The following is a 16,203-nucleotide window of genomic DNA, read 5'->3' on the forward strand; positions in this document are numbered from 1 at the left end:
GGGAGTTTTCGGGGGTGAAGGTGGGCCGGAACATCCTGGTTATTGTAGGGAGAGGTAGATATGGCGGGAGCCAAGGGACGGGCCATCTTCGGGGAACAAGGACTCGCTGCATTAAAGCGATTACTTGTTCCGGCCCCTTGGACTCTTCTCCAATACCTGAAGAGGGGGGTGTTCAGGACCCTGGCCTCAGGTTGCTGCTTCTTAATGCCAGGTCAGTTATTAATAAAGCTCCCCTCATCCGGGACTTGATACTAGATGAGGAGGCTGACCTGGCATGTATTACTGAGACCTGGCTGGGCCAAGAGGGAGGTGTTCCTCTCTCAGAGATGTGCCCAGACGGGTTTCAGATAATGCACCAACCGTGACTCCAGGGAAGGGGTGGGGGAGTGGCGATTATTGTCCGAGAATCCTTGAGACCTCGCAGGATCCCTGCCCCAGAGATTGTTAGGTGTGAGCCTCTTCTCTTGAGGTTGGATTCAAGGGTTCATTTGGGCTTGTTGTTGACATACCTGCCTCCCAGCTATGTGACAACAGCCCTGCCCGAGCTGCTGGAGGGGGTAGCCGGTTGGCGGTGGAATTCCCCAGGCTTATGGTGCTGGGGGATTTCAATCTGCCATCACTCGGCAAATCCTCCGGTGTGGCTCAGGAGTTCATGGCTTCCATGACAACCATGGATCTGACCCAGATAATTCAGGGTCCGACCTATAGGGGAGGACACACGCTCAACTTGGTATTTCTCTCGGGGCAGTGGAGACGTGATTTCGATTTAAGGGGTATAGTTACTTCTCCCTTGTCATGGTCGGATCACTTTCTGTTGAAGTTAGATTTCTCGGTCCTACTCCCCCATCGCAGGGAGGCGGAACCGATTAGGTGGTTCCGCCCCAGGTGTTTAATGGACCCGGAGGGGTTCCAAATAGTGTTTGGGGGTTTTCCTGATTCCCTCCTCCGCGAACTGGCTGAGTCCTTGGTCACTGCTTGGAATAAGGCGGCATCAGGGGCGTTATGCTGGATTGCACCTTTGCGACCTCTCAGTGATTGTGGATCCCGGAGGGCACCTTGGTTTACTGAGGAGCTACGGGAGATGAAGTGTCAGAAGAGATGTCTAGAGTGACGCTGGAGGGCTAGTAACTCCGAATCCGACCGGACACTTTTAAGAGCCTATATTAGGACTTATTTAGTGGCGATACACACTTATTACATCTGCAGAATCTTGCCCCGCCACCCTGTTTAGGGTGATCCATTCCCTACTTAACGTTCGGGAAGCCGGGGAGCCCTTACAGGATAGGGCAGAAGAATTTGTGCAGTTCCTATCAGACAAAATCGCTCAGATTCGGACGGACCTAGACTCCAATTGGGCAGGACCTTTTGAGATGACCGGGGCAGGTCTTAGCCCAGTTTTATGGGATGAATTTGAGTCTGTGACTGCTGAGGATGTGGACAGAGCAGTGGGAGCGATGAGCGCCTCCACTTGTTTATTGGACCCGTGTCCTTCCTGGCTGGTCTCGGCCGCCAAGGAGGTGACACGAGGCTGGCTCCAGGTGTTCATCAACGCTTCATTGAGGGAGGGATCTTTCCTGCAATCCTTGAAGGAAGCGGTTGTGAGGCCCCTTCTCAAGAAGCCTACCCTGGACCTGGCTGACTTAAATAACTTCTGTCCAGTCTCCAATCTCCCCTTTTGGGGGAAGGTTGTAGAGAGAGTGGTGGCGCTCCATCTCCGACGGTCTCTGGATGAAGCGGATTACCTAGACCCTTTTCAATCTGGCTTCAGGCCTGGCTTCAGCACAGAAACTGCTTTGGTCACGCTGATGGATGATCTCTGGTGGGCCCAAGACAGGGGTTATTCCTCTGTCTTGGTGCTACTTGACCTCTCGGTGGCTTTTGATACCATCGATCATGGTATCCTTTTGCGATGACTTGAAGGGGTGGGAGTGGGAGGCACCATTTTATGGTGGTTCTCCTCCTACCTGTCTGGCCGGTTGCAATCGGTATTGGTGGGAGGGCAGAGGTCAACCCCGAGGCCCCTTGAGCAGGGGTTGGTCCTCTCCCCCCTCCTATTTAACATTTATATGAAGCCGCTGGGTGAGATCATCAGACAGCACGGGGTGAGGTTTCATCAGTATGCTGATGATACCCAGTTATATGTCTCCTCCCTGAGCTCCCATGAGTGTCTGGATGGGGGTTAACAGACTCAGGCTCAATCCTGACAAGACCGAGTGGCTTTGGATGTTGCCTCCCAAGGATCATGTTAACTGTCCAGTGTTGACTCTATTAGGGGAAAATATACCCCCCCTCGGAACGGGCTCGCAACTTGGGTGTCCTCCTTGATCCACAGCTGAAATTGGAACATCATTTGACAGCTGTGGCTAGGAGGACCTTTGCACAAGTTCGTCTGTTGCACCAGTTGTGACCCTACCTGGACCAGGAGGCTCTCCTTACAGTCACTCATGCCCTTGTCACCTCACGTCTGGACTACTGCAACACGCTCTACATGGGGCTATCCTTGAAAAGTATTCGGGACTACAGTTAGTCCAGAATGCAGCCGCGCGAGTGATAGCGGGTGTTCCTCGATACACCCACATTACACCTATCCTCTGTGAGCTGCACTGGTTGTCTATTGGTCTCCGGGTCCAATTCAAGGTGTTGGTCATTACCTTTAAAGCCCTATATGGCTCAGGGCCAGGCTATTTGCGAGACCGCCTTCTACCTCATAGTTCCCTTCGTCCAGTTAGATCCCACAGGCTGGGCCTCCTTCAGGTCCCGTCAGCCAACAGTGCCATTTGGTGGGGCTGTGGAGGAGGGCTTTCTCTGTGATGGTGCCCACATCTTGGAACCAGCTCCCACCGGAGATTAGGACCCCTCCCACCCTGTTGGTTTTTTGTAAGTTGCTTAAGACCTGGCTTTTCTGGCAGGCCTGGGGTTTATAAAATCTGACCCCTGGATGACTGTTATTGTATTGTCTGTTTTGTCATGTTACATGGTGCTTTTATTGTTAGCCGCCCAGAGTCCTGCAGGAGTGGGGCGGCTTATAAATTTTAAAAATAAAATAAAATAAAATAAAATTATTGTTTGGAGATACTGTGAGTATCTTCTTTTTCAATTTTTCTCTGAGACTTGCAAATTATGCTTGTGGATTCTTAAAAATAAGTCTGAAAGGTGAGAGATATACCTTAGCCTCTAAGAACTGTATCTGGATCTTTGCTGGATCAATTTCAGCTTGTCATAGAAGGGCATTTCGTCACTTATTTTTATTTATTTTGTATTGCTTTTAAAATAGTGAGAAAAAGGAAATGGAAAAAATAAAACAAAGATACAAATGCATATGTTGTCAAAGAAAAGACAAATCACATATAAAGTGCTTTTAAAAGAAACAAAGGGAAAAGAAAAAAATGTATATCATTTTAACAGTAAATAATTCCAATTCTATATAGACTTGTCTAAAGCAATAATTATGTTATAAATAATATATATAGATTATTATATATATATGTAGGTCTTTGGTTATTTGGGTTTTCTCCCGCATCAAATTGGAAGTGTCTTGGTGACATTTTGACGAAGTCTCATTCGTCATCTTCAGGCTGGTGTTTCCAGCTTCGTGCTTCGGCTTCAGCTTCGTCCTCCTAGAAGCACAAAGCCAAAAAAACCAGCCTGAAGATGACGAATGAGACTTCATTGAAACGTCGCGAAGACACTTCCAATTTGACGCGGGAGAAAACCTGAATAACCAAAAACCTACATACAAACACCCGCAAAAACCTCAGAAAACATATATATATATTTCAAGTACATTAATATAATTACTATGTTTTAAGTGTGTCCCAGATTTCATGATATTTGTTCATAGAAAATATACATTTTATAAGCAATCCGCTCATAGATCGCAAGTACAATTGGGTCTTCAAGCCACTGAGTGAAAGAGGTCTTAAATTTATCTTTCCAACTATGCAAAATCAGTCTTCAGTCATAATAAGGGTATGGAGAATCTATTTATATTGTCCAATTGTCAAATTCCAAGCATTATGTATTAGTTCAAAAGATTATTATTATCTGAAAATTTTAGCTTTTGTCACACAGTTATGTTTATATTATCCAGTACTTTCCTCCAAAACTTAGTACATGTAAGACATTATAAAAAAATTATTTGGACAAGCAGCGTTTCAGCTTTAAAACAAAAAAGCCTATTATTTCTCTATATATTTGTTATCAATAAATCAATTTGATATGAAGATCCTAAGCAATGAGTGAAAAAAGCATGAGAAGTTGTTACATTGCCTAGACTGGGAAAGTGTTTTAATTTCTATAGCAAGAGTGTCAATGGACCTCAAATTATGACAATACAATACAATACAAATATTTAGAATTTATAGGATTCCATTAAGTTTGTACAGAAAAGGACAGTGAAAACTGCATAATCTTTTTTCTAAATACACTTTTTTACCATGTCTTACACAATATTTTTACCCTTCTGCTTTGATGAGCAAATACTTGTGTCTCTGCAAGACTGGTCAGGCAGATGATTGTACAGCCTACCCAAATTCTTTTATGGACTAGGGGAAGTCTAATTGAGACATTTGTCAAGATAGCTGCAAGGCTTTTCATTAAGTGACTTTGCTTGGGTGGATTCCCGTAGAATAAGAAAGCCGAGGCTACTGAAAAGTAATTTATCTTTGGGCTTTTGCAATTTATATTGCTAATAGAAAAGACAAAGGCAGCTTGCTTATTGGATTCCTTTCTCCTGGTCTATGGATATGCATCCAGTTGAAGATTTCAAATGCTATAGCACGTCTTCTATTGGCAGCTGCCAGGCACCTTCTGGAGAGAGTTCTAATAGGCAGTAAGTTTTAGCAGATGTTTGACACCTCTGTGCCCTTGCCTGACTGTTTTCCCATGCAGATATTGTCAGCTTTTTCCCAATAGAAAAGGAGACACTGTTTGATTTCCCTGTGTGAGGGAGAGATAAATCCATTAGTGTTTGTAGCTTGTCATTGGAGAATGTGTCATCCACCAGTATAAACTACAAATTTGTCAGATGGTTCAGCAGTCCTAGAGACAACTAAGAGACAGGAGGTAGATAGGGACTGTGTTGTCATTTCAAAGATCTCATCATTCTCAGGTCAAATGTTTCTATTTCTCAGGAAAAACAAAATTGATAGTACCAAGGTAATTATCATAAACTTTGCATTAAGAAGCAACAGTGTACTGCAGCTTTGAGATTCAGAAGTTCAGGATCTACTGCTGTGTAACCTCTGGATCAGGAATGACATTTCAGCCATTGTCCCTTTAACCACAATCATATTCGCACTGTCCTGTTGCTTCACTTTGTGTATTTATTGCATTTATATCCTGATGCTATCCAAAGACTCTTGATTGCTTACATAATATGAAAATGTTAATTAAACATCCATGGTATATCTAACATGACAATTGAATATGTACATTGTAAAATCATACCCTAATAAACCATACCAGCAACTATAAAAAAATATAGAAATAAAGACAAGAATGGTCTAAGTCATGAACTTAGTGGAAATTCTCTTTGAAACAGCTGAGTTGTCATCTCCCTTCTGAAAATCTTCAGGTAATATGGACCATTAACCAGTTCTGAAGGGCAGAAATGGACAATTTCACTTGTATTCTCTCCTGCTCGCAGCAAATATCCTTCACTCATATTTCCATGCTCTGAATTGAAAGTAGGGTGCTATGGCTTTTACTGATCCAAGTGTTGCTGTCCAATTTTCTTGCTATGTTGTACATTCTTCTAATCTAGACCAACCATTATCAAATGGGGTTCCATGGAGTCCAAGAGGTTTGTAATAAGATTGCTAGGATTCTGTGAGAGATTGTGATTTTAAAAGATCATTAAAAAAAACATTTGCAATAGTAGCACTAGTAGTGATGGGAATTTTATACACTGTGACTCAGCTTGCTAATAAACTTAACATTCCATGAGCTGTAAATATAATAAATTTTATGCAGAGTTTTCCTGTGATCTGAAAAATATTTCAAGAATTTATCCTGAGGTTAAAAAAAATGTTGGGAATGTCTATTCTAAACAACTCCTTCACTTTGATTGATAACTGCAGAGAAACAGAAATGTTTCACGTCCTGGGTCAAAGGACACTCGTCTATAGTTCTCTAATTTCTGCTGTAGCTATTATTACCAGAATCTTTCAGTGGTTTAATGGTTATAACTCTTACCTGGCATGTAGAATGCTGTTGTTTCAATGTAACAGTAGATTTTAATTACTATTTTTTCCCAAGCTATCTACTGTTCCACAATGGTTTTTTTATGTTGTTGCTATTATTGCAACAACAGTGGGAAAGTAATTGAATCAGATAAAGAAAAATTGTAATAACAACAACCTAGCTCTGCTGAGTTTTAAATAGGTGGCAAGCAAGACTTATAGCCACTAGAATACCAAAGATTCTAGTAATAATACTAATAACATTTAGATAATTTTGGAAAAATGAAACAATGGAGTTTTTAAAGTTGGTTGCAATGTCTTCATTTTTGTAGATTTTGTTGCCTTCACTTTCCATATGTACATTTAACTATATATTCATGTGTATGTCTGTGTATATCTCTCTGTGTGGTGTGTACCCAAGAAAAGCTTCAATGTCCAGAAAATGTCTATGAAGATTCTGAATCAATCCAGGTCATGGTTGTCCCGAAGGTGGTTTTTTTTTTTTTTTTTTGTCAAAAGGCAACTAGACATTTTTTTCTTTGAAAATGTTTCACTTCTCATCCAAGAAGCTTTTTCAGTTCTAAATGATTGAAGGGGAATGGGATGATTTATATTCCTTGCAGTCATCTGGTTGTTACATCTCTGAGGGCTGGTTACTAGGTCTCTGAGAGTTATTAAGGCAACTTGGGGGTTTATCTGTGTTTTCAGAGTCACCTGAATCAGAGTGCAAATGGGTGTGGAACCTTCTTGGGACTGCTGAAAGGATTGTGTTGTAAAGTGGAGATAGGTGGTGTCACATCCCTCCACCTCTGTCGAGGGAGGGTTGCTCAATTTTAATTAACATGGCAAATGCACAGAAAGAAAAATGCATAGAAGAATTACATGGAGTTTGCAAGACCATAAACTATTTGCAATTTTTAACTCAAGTTGTGAGTTCAGTTACACTTCATGAAAATGAGCCTAGCAGCCTCATTTTGGTGATAAGCAAACATTTCTGTACAATGTGACAAGAAAGAGGAAACCACCACCACCACCACTACTCGGATAAATTGAGGATAAATTGATTGATGTCTTGCAATTTAATAATTTCATGGGTGAGATTTTCCCTTAATTTTAAAGTGATTTTTTTTATCTCCTAAGGCTTTTTAAGTCTTCCAGGTTTTTGTTTGTTTGTTTGTTTGTTTGTTTTCTTCTTTTTTTCATCATTGGCAATGCCCATAAGACCACTCAGGGGACACTGCTCACAGCTTTTCCAAGAAGTAACCCATATAAAGAGAGACTGGTCCCATTTACCCTTGGAGATAGAAACTTCAAAAATGAAGTTTCACTTTTGGACTTAACAGGAGAGAAGAAAAATAATCTTACAATACACATAAACTATGTTTGTGGCTAAAGTCTCTCTTTTTTAAAATTAAAAAAAAATGCCAGCTTCATGAACTTGGTGGAGGGAACTGCAGAGGCCACAGACCACTGTGGGTGAATGAAATACAGCCTGAATGCTTTTGGCAGTTTATCCCTATTTCAAAAACAACAACAGCAACAAAAAAAAACCTAGCAATATTTCCACTGAGGTCTAAATATGCCTGCAGATAGAGTTTTCTTGACAGTAAATCTGCTCATTACCAAGCACAGGCGTTGTTTCATTGGTGAAGATGAAATTACTTAGTGGTTTAAATGGAATTTATTCTAGTCATTGGATTGCTGAAGTATTTCATCAGATGTAGGTTGGTTGAGAAGTCTTTCATTTCAAACAGGAGTGTATTCCTCTATTTCTATTCAGTTCAGGTTCTAACCTGCAGTTGGTTTGATTCTGCAATCTGGTCTACCTGTGCATAGATACATACCCATGACTGTATTTCTTGCATACCTGTTCAGTCACTAAAATGTTTTAAATAACTTATTTTTTCTCAAATATTGCATTTTAAAAACTATTTCCTTGTCTGTTCTTTTATAGGAAATGATCTTTTCAAACAACATTTAATTAAAAAGCAAACTAAAGAAAGGACAAAGCTTGATGTCTAGAATAGATAGACACACATACAGAGAGAAAGAGAGAGAGAGAGAGAGAGAGACTCCTATTGTAGTTTTTAACTACCATAACAAAATAGAAAAGGAAATCTTAATTCATAGGAATTGCTGTGACTCATAGTAAGCAATCACCCAGACAGAGAATAACTGTCAACCCATTTTCTTGCCAACCTAAATTCACACATGCTAGTTGCACAGATTCCTCTTATGTAAAAATGGGGCATTTGTCTTTATAACAGTAGGATAGTTTATAATGAAAGTGTAATCAAAATGAATTTTGCCAGGTATCCATCATCACTCTCATTAGTGACATAATGAACAATTCAGGCCTCTGATTATTGTGGGGGAAGAAGGAAAAATGAAATAATTATATCGATTATGATTGTTTGCATTCTGTTTCTAGTATTTAGTGGCATTTTATATCATTTTGTAATAATTTAATAAATAGATATCTTTTCTGATTTGTGAAAAATCCATACCCGCTGGAACTAATTCTTATGAGATACTATTCTTATACATTTGCAACATTTTTGTTCAGAAATCCTACCTCTTTTCTCTTGCCTATTTTGGCCCCACCAGCCTTGCCTCCACATTTGATGCCTGGGCAGTGTAATAGGAAAAAAAAGCTTTTATTTTAATTGTAAGTCATTTTCTTTTTTCACTTTAAGTTTCTCAGTTCCTCTCCAAACAATTACAGGGATGTAACTATCAGAAGACCATTCAGCCCATGAGTTGTCACTATGTGTTAAAGCAGGATTCTTTATTCTTTGAGTGACTGATAGGGAAGAATAAGAAGGAACATCAGAAATGTAATCATGTCACCTAGTGAGTTGGATGAAAAACTAAAAGGGAAAAGAGGAGAGAACAGAATCAATCCATCTATCTCAGATTCATTTTTTTCCTGTTCGCTCATATATATATCAATCACAGGAAAGCGATACATTGGAACTACAGTCCTTTGAATCTTTCTTTGAAAAGATTTGGCCAGTAGTGGGATGAAGGAAAATAAGCTAAGACTGAATCAAGAGAATAAAGAGATTCCTTGATCCTTGTGTGAAGGTGGGTTCAATCTGTGCACCCCTCCCCATGATCCCAAGTGACTTCCTCTAGAATATTTCCTTTAGACTAGCATATGCTGTCTCCAAATACTATTAGTGGCAATTAGCACATTTGCAATCTATCTATCTTGATCATTTTAGAGACAAACCACAGTCTTGGTTATATCATACTTAAAATATGGTAGCCCTGCTTTCTGTAGGAATACTTTTGAATAGTGGCCAGAAACTTCAGTTGGCTAGGATATGTTATGGTGACCATTTAAGTCTGGATTCTGGAAAATTTGCTCCAACTGCCATTTAATTTCTAGACTCAGTGTGCAAGTTCTAACTGTCAAAGCTTAAATAGCTAAAATCATGAGTAGCTGAGTAATATCACTGTGAACTAGCCCAGATATTAAGATCTCAAAGGGGATCTGTCTGGAGGACACCCACTGCTCCTCACTGAAGGAGATCCACTGGTCAGAAACAAGAAAGATGTCTTCTTCTAAATGAAAGTAGTCTTGCTTCAGAGCTAGGATTCATTCCCACCTTCTCAGTATTTTGGAATGGACATCCAACAATTTGGCCTTTTAAAATAACACTTTGTGAAGTAATATATTCTACAACACTGTTATAATATTGTTTTAATATGTTGTTAATGCTTTATTTTCCCCTCCTTACAGTTTTGTGTAAACTATTGTGACATTTGTTAAATTGAAGTATATATCTAAATTCCACAAAACCAAATATGGGTATAAATGATAGATTAAACCATTAAACCAATAAACAAGTATTTATGTCCAATGCTCATAGAAGGAATATGGTGGTAATGATCATTGGTGCATGCCTATGTTTGTTTTATTTTTCAGTTACTTTCCTACCCTTAAATTTTAGTTTCTGCTCTTATCCCTACTATTAAAACATACAGAATAAAAAAAAGTATAAAAATATCCATATTCATCCCATGGGTATCCACAGCTTCCTGCCACTCTGCAAAGGGTGGGGAGGCTGATTTGTAATTCCTGTAATTCGTTCAAACATCGTCCTGAAGGGAATTCAAACATGGATCTGGTAGATTCATTAAGAGCTCCTCTTTCTGCTCCAAGACAAAACACTGTTTTAGGTTCTTGTTGCTCAAAGTGCTCAATTTCTTTTCCCATTCAAGCATGCTGATAATTGGCTGCATTTTTCCTAGGTCCCTAACAACAAGCATATTTTATTTAACTATGAAGCTGTTGGTATTTCAATGTTCTAACTATCTGCTTATACAAAGAAAGAAATGTGAGCGGCAAAAGATATTTAATTTACTCTTGAGTAATGAATACATCTGGGCAAAGCATGATACAGAACTGTGGACTCGCATACATGACATGACCTGCTACTAACTCAGCAAGGGACTCCCTATCTTCTACAAGCAAACATCAGTTTCACATTATACATGTACACACACATATTTTATATAACTATATGAATAGTAATACAAATAGAGGCAGTTGAGAAGAAAGGCAATGTCTATAGTAGTTTATATAAAAATGAAATATGCAGATGGCATACACAATAGGAGCAGAAATGTGATTTGAGTAATTCTCCGGAATTCTTCATTCCCATGTTCTCTAAATCTGTTCTTATGAGCTCACTGAAATTCTCATGAAAGGAGTAGAACATTCTTCTACATATTTAGTTAGGGGGTGACTAATAGGTACCCTGTTTTCCATTGCATAGTGATCTCTCAGCTGTCTGTAAAAACCTTACTTTCTCTACTTTCATTAAACAACGAAAGGTCTCATGAAGAGTATACTAATTAGGTTTTGATACCAGGTTACTTAATTTGATTTGATCCATTTTATCTCAGCTGATTTTGCTCTATTTATGTTCTACATATTCATTCTTGTTATACGCTTTTAATCTGTTTTAATGTACTGTGAAATCTTGTATGCCTAGCCTGTCATTAAAGACAGGGTGTAAATCAAAACTCAGTAGAACTTGTGTAAGAATAGATTTAAATAGAAAAAACCCTCTTGAGTAGATTAAGGGTGCACAGGCATATCTACAAAACATTGTTTTAGGAAATATGGTGTTTATTTTATCATAAAACATTAAGTGCTGAGAACATAATTAATTTTGAATTTCATTAAATCAGACAGTTATTGTCTTAAAATGTAGGATATATAGTGCATTAGTATTGGTGAATTTATGATTTAATTGTTTATGTACTTCATACTTACTCTTTAATGTAAAATTTTACTTTGATCCCAGATTTTTTTGTTTCCTTCACAAAAATCCCACAAGTAAAACATTTAATCTTCCTGCATATTTAGCAGTGGAAATTAATGTTTCTATGACTAAAAATTCAGAGAAATAAAAGGAAATGGAAAGAAGTTAATTCTATTACTAAATGAACAATAAATATCAGAGGAAACATATAATAGGAGAGGGTTGTTGGAATAGCTTGGTAATGGCTTTCTCTTTTTTTTTAACCACCTAAATTTCTGGTTGGGCAAGATTCTAAAGCTCTAGGAAAAAACCCTGGCTCTCATAAACCCCGATTAGTAAAAACAATAAGGGACTGTGAAGAGCTCAAAAATGATCTCTAGCATTAAAGGAAAAGGCATCAAAGTGACAGATGCCATTTAATGTGAGTTGATTGACATAGGTGGCAAAAATCCTATCTGCTCATTCAAATTAATGAGATCAGAACTAGCACTGACTGATGAAAAAAAAAGAGATATCTTGAAATAGCAGTAAACAGCTCAATGAAGCTGTCAACATCCCTTGTAAAATGGCCAACAGGAATAATATGCTATTGAAAATAGAGATGCCAATATCAAAATGCCTTTAAGAAAATCAATGCTGCAACTGAATCTGGAATACAGTGTGCAGTTTTGGTATAAAAGAAAGGGTATAATGGAACTAGAGAAGATTCAGAGGAGAATATTAAGAGGAACAAGAGACTGGAACAGCTTCCTTATGAGGAAAGGCAGTGTCTTTTTGGGCTTATTAGTCCAGAAAGGGGACATGATTGAGTATGCAAAACTATGCATGTTGTGGATTAAGTAGAGAATATTCTCCAAAACACCTGAAGGCAGCACAAGAAACAATGGGTGGAAACTAATCAAGAAGAGATCCAACCTAGAAATAAGGAAACATTTTCTGACAGTAGAACAATTAATCATTAGAAAAGCTTGCTTTCAGAAGTTGTGAATATACCATCACTGGACATTTTTAAGAAGAGATTGGACAACAATGGTACAGGTTCTCCTGCTTGAGATGGGGATTGGACTAGAAAACCTCCAAGTTCTCTTCCAACTCTGTTATTCTGTTCCCCTCCCCAAAGATACCCTAACCAAAGTTCACACAATGAAACTGAATCCTGGAAGAATCAGGACAGACTGAAATATTTTAAATGCAATGCATACTTAAACTTTGCAGTTCAATACCATGAGGTATGATGCCGTCTACCAACTTGGTTGCATTCAAAGTGGCTTGGACCAATTCATAGAAGTCAGAGAGATCAATGGCTATTAACTTTGATGAAAGTCTGATTGCTTCTGAAGGCCATCTGCTGGGAAACTGTTTAACTACCGTAAATGGGTCAAAAAACCAATCCATTATGGTACCCCTTGTACTCTTTTGTCTGGTGAATCTCAGAAATTACGTTATTTTATATTATATTGTACAACTATATCTGAATCTTCTTTTCATACATACTTGTCAGAGGTGTCTCTTTTCCTGTATAGGTAATCCTTACAATTATAATTGGGACTGGAATCTTGATCATTAAGCAAAACACTCATTAAGTAAGACACACTTGTGATTGCTTCTCTCAACATCTACAATCCTGGCACTTCCTGTCATGGTCATTAAGCAATCTCCAGGATTGTTTAGCAGAGTACCAGGAAAGGAGCGCAGGTATCTCTCGAGATGGAGGCGCCACTCAAGAGCTTAAAATCCAGGCAGGATTTTCAGCTCCTGAACAATTTAAAGAGCTTTTTATGGTATGCATCAAATCTCTTTTCATACATGTTTTCTCCCTAAAAAAAAAAAAAAAAAAACCCTCCTCTGAAAATGTATTTTTTCAAATAAAATATGCTGTCTACTCATTGGCTTGAAAATCCATTTCTCTGTGTTGTACTGCTTAGACATGCAACACAAAATCTGGATAAATGAGAAACCAAAAGATAATTACATTCTAATCAGCATGTTAGTCCAGGAAGTGTAAATCAGGATAATTCATTTAAAAAGTTAGACCAAACAAAATTCTCAACTTCCTTATTGCAGACTAGGAAAACCTCAGACAAATCTAACTGTAAACCTCAGCTAATTCTTTTAACATGTTAAAAAGCAAACAAAGGGAAAGAACACTCTTCCTACTGTACTTAGTCCATGTGAACTCAGCAAGGCATCAGAAAGTGAGCACAAGCAAGATTAGGAAAGAACCCGCTGAACATTCCTCTGGCTTGAATTGTGTTGCTTGCTTTGCCTTCACAAAACTGGGAATAATAGCCATTCTGAGAGTTAAACTAATAGTCTGGGATATCAGTTTTGTTAATAGTTAAAGTATTTAAATATCATGGATCAAGAACAGGCAGGTTTGCATATCAGTCAGAGGTTGCAATAAAGTGGATTTACATAAATCAACAACATTGATTTTTTTTTTCTTTTTAATGTATGGTATAATAGCCAGGGAAGTCTACAATGCCTTTTACCTCAAAGTAGTTCTGGAAGCCTAAGATTGCTAGTTCATTTTGTTCATGCATGTGCGCTATCCACATCGCAGAGGGCAAACTAACTTTACATCAGTTGGCTAGCAGCATTTGGAGGATGTTGGGTCATCTGGGCTTTCTTTTGCTGACCTTGCCTCGCATCCAGGCAGGTCTGGTGATGGCTCTCACTTCTGCATGGAACCTTGGTAGCTTTTCCCACCAGAGTGGTACCTATTTATCTACTTGCATTTTACATGCTTCCAAACTACTAGTTGGGCAGGAGCTAGGGGCAAATGGTAGGTGTTCATTCTGCCATGCGATGCTGTGGGCTCTAACCTCCAGAATGCTGACCATCTCTGGCAGACAAATCCAGCGTCTTTAAGCTGCTGTGCCACTGTGTCCCCTCCAGTTATAACAACACTGATTATAGTTTTCAGTATTAACAATTCTTTTTCTTTTACATAAAACCTATCTTTTTTTTCCCTTTACATTCAACCATAGGAGAATTTTGCAATAGTTTTTTCAAAAGAACTTTTAAAAAAAATAGCTTTCAAGATGATCAGCATGCTTATGTTGCTTTCGATGAAAAGACATCACATTTTTTCTTTCAAAATATCTTTGCATTTTTCTTAAGTAGATTCTACTTTTGTGATAGTTTGGGCTTTCTGGCTGTAACCTAACCAATTGCATTAAATAAATCTTTGTATTTAATTTTGTAATAACCCTTAGTTAATTTAAATAACTCCATCACATCATTGCTTAATCATCTAGGACTTTACTCCTGGCAATAGTATATGGCTAATAGTCAAAAAGGTATTGCCAGGCAACAAAATAACTGTCAGAGTCAAAAAGCTATGGTTTGTAAAAGTCTATATATTATTTTGTATGAAGTCAGAATTTTGCTTGTAAAACCTCAACCATAAAAAGCTGATATATAACTTCGATTGTGAAAGCATTTGCCTTTTATTCAGGAATAGACTTACAAGGCACAAATACTTCTGATTCTGTTCTGAAAGTTCAGATGAATAATCGCTTTTGTGATATCCCATTTTTTTACAGAGATTTTAAAGAGATTATTTATTTTATTTTATTTATTAAATTTATTCACTGCCCATCTCACTTTTGTGACTCTGAAGTCTGGTTTGTTGATCAAGATGTTGGATGGCTTCACATCTCTGTGAATCACTGGCAATTTACCGTGGAGATGCTCCAGTGCTCACACAATAGACATGGCTATTTTTCCCAGGATATCTTCAGAATGGTCTTCTTTTTCTCCAGAACCTTCTTATAAATTTTATCCAGAGATGTGTCCATCAATTCCATGCAGATCCATACATCATCTTTCTGAAAAGAGCTCCATAAAAAGTGACAATGTAGAAGCAGTCAACTGTTCTCATGGGGACATCAAGATCCATCACCAGTCTCTTCTGCTCCTGAGTATTCACAATGGCTCAGATCGTCTTCACAGCCATGATAGTGTTGCTCTTCATGTGATGTCCTTTCTCCACAACCCTGTAAGCACCTCTCCCCAGTTCGGAGATGCTCACCAAGTCATAAGCCTCAGCTTCAAAGTTCTTTTTTCCAGTGGTGATAAAAGTCCTGGAATCCAAATTCCTTGGAGGTGTTCGAGGGACAGATGATTGTTTATTAACCAATGGCATTCTTAAAAAGGTGGCCTTTTCTTCTTTGTTTCAACTTTGCACTTTTCCAAGGATCCTTTGAGATCTTGTTTTTTGTCCATGCTGATTTCCCAGAAGCAACAGAACAAGCCTCATCAATGACTTAGATGAGGGAATTGAAGGGGAACTCATCAAATTTGCAGATGACACTACACTGACAAGAATAGCCAAGATCCTAGAAGACAAACTCAGGATCCAAAAAAATCTTAACAAACGTGAACAATGGGCCCTATCCAACAAAATGAGTTTCAATGTGGAGAAAAGCAAAGTTTTACATTTAAGCAAGAAAAATCAAAGGTACAAGTAGATTGTCTGAGGCCTGGCTCAAAAACAGTAACTGTGAGAGGCACCTTGGAGTCCTAGTGGATGATCACTTGACTATGAGGCAGCAGTGTGCAGCAGCAACCAAAAAAGTTAATATAATCCTGGGTTGTATAAGAGAGGCATAGAATCAAGATCATATGAAGTATTAGTATCACTTTATAAAACCCTGGTAAGACCACACCTGCAATACTGCAGCCAATACTGCAGCCATATCACAAAAAAGATGTTGAGAGTTTGGAAAAAAATCAGA

At 38.5% G+C, this 16,203-nt stretch overlaps 1 pseudogene; it reads right to left on the reverse strand.

Annotated features, from left to right (window-relative positions):
• The window catches only part of LOC120303736, a 33,995-nt pseudogene extending 18,304 nt beyond the window's left edge, over positions 1-15,691 (reverse strand).
• Between the last annotated feature and the right edge of the window lie 512 nt (positions 15,692-16,203).

This window comes from Crotalus tigris, unplaced genomic scaffold (genome assembly GCF_016545835.1).
Source record: "Crotalus tigris isolate CLP2741 ecotype Arizona unplaced genomic scaffold, ASM1654583v1 scf7180000024506.1728113, whole genome shotgun sequence".
NCBI classification, from domain to species: domain Eukaryota; kingdom Metazoa; phylum Chordata; class Lepidosauria; order Squamata; family Viperidae; genus Crotalus; species Crotalus tigris.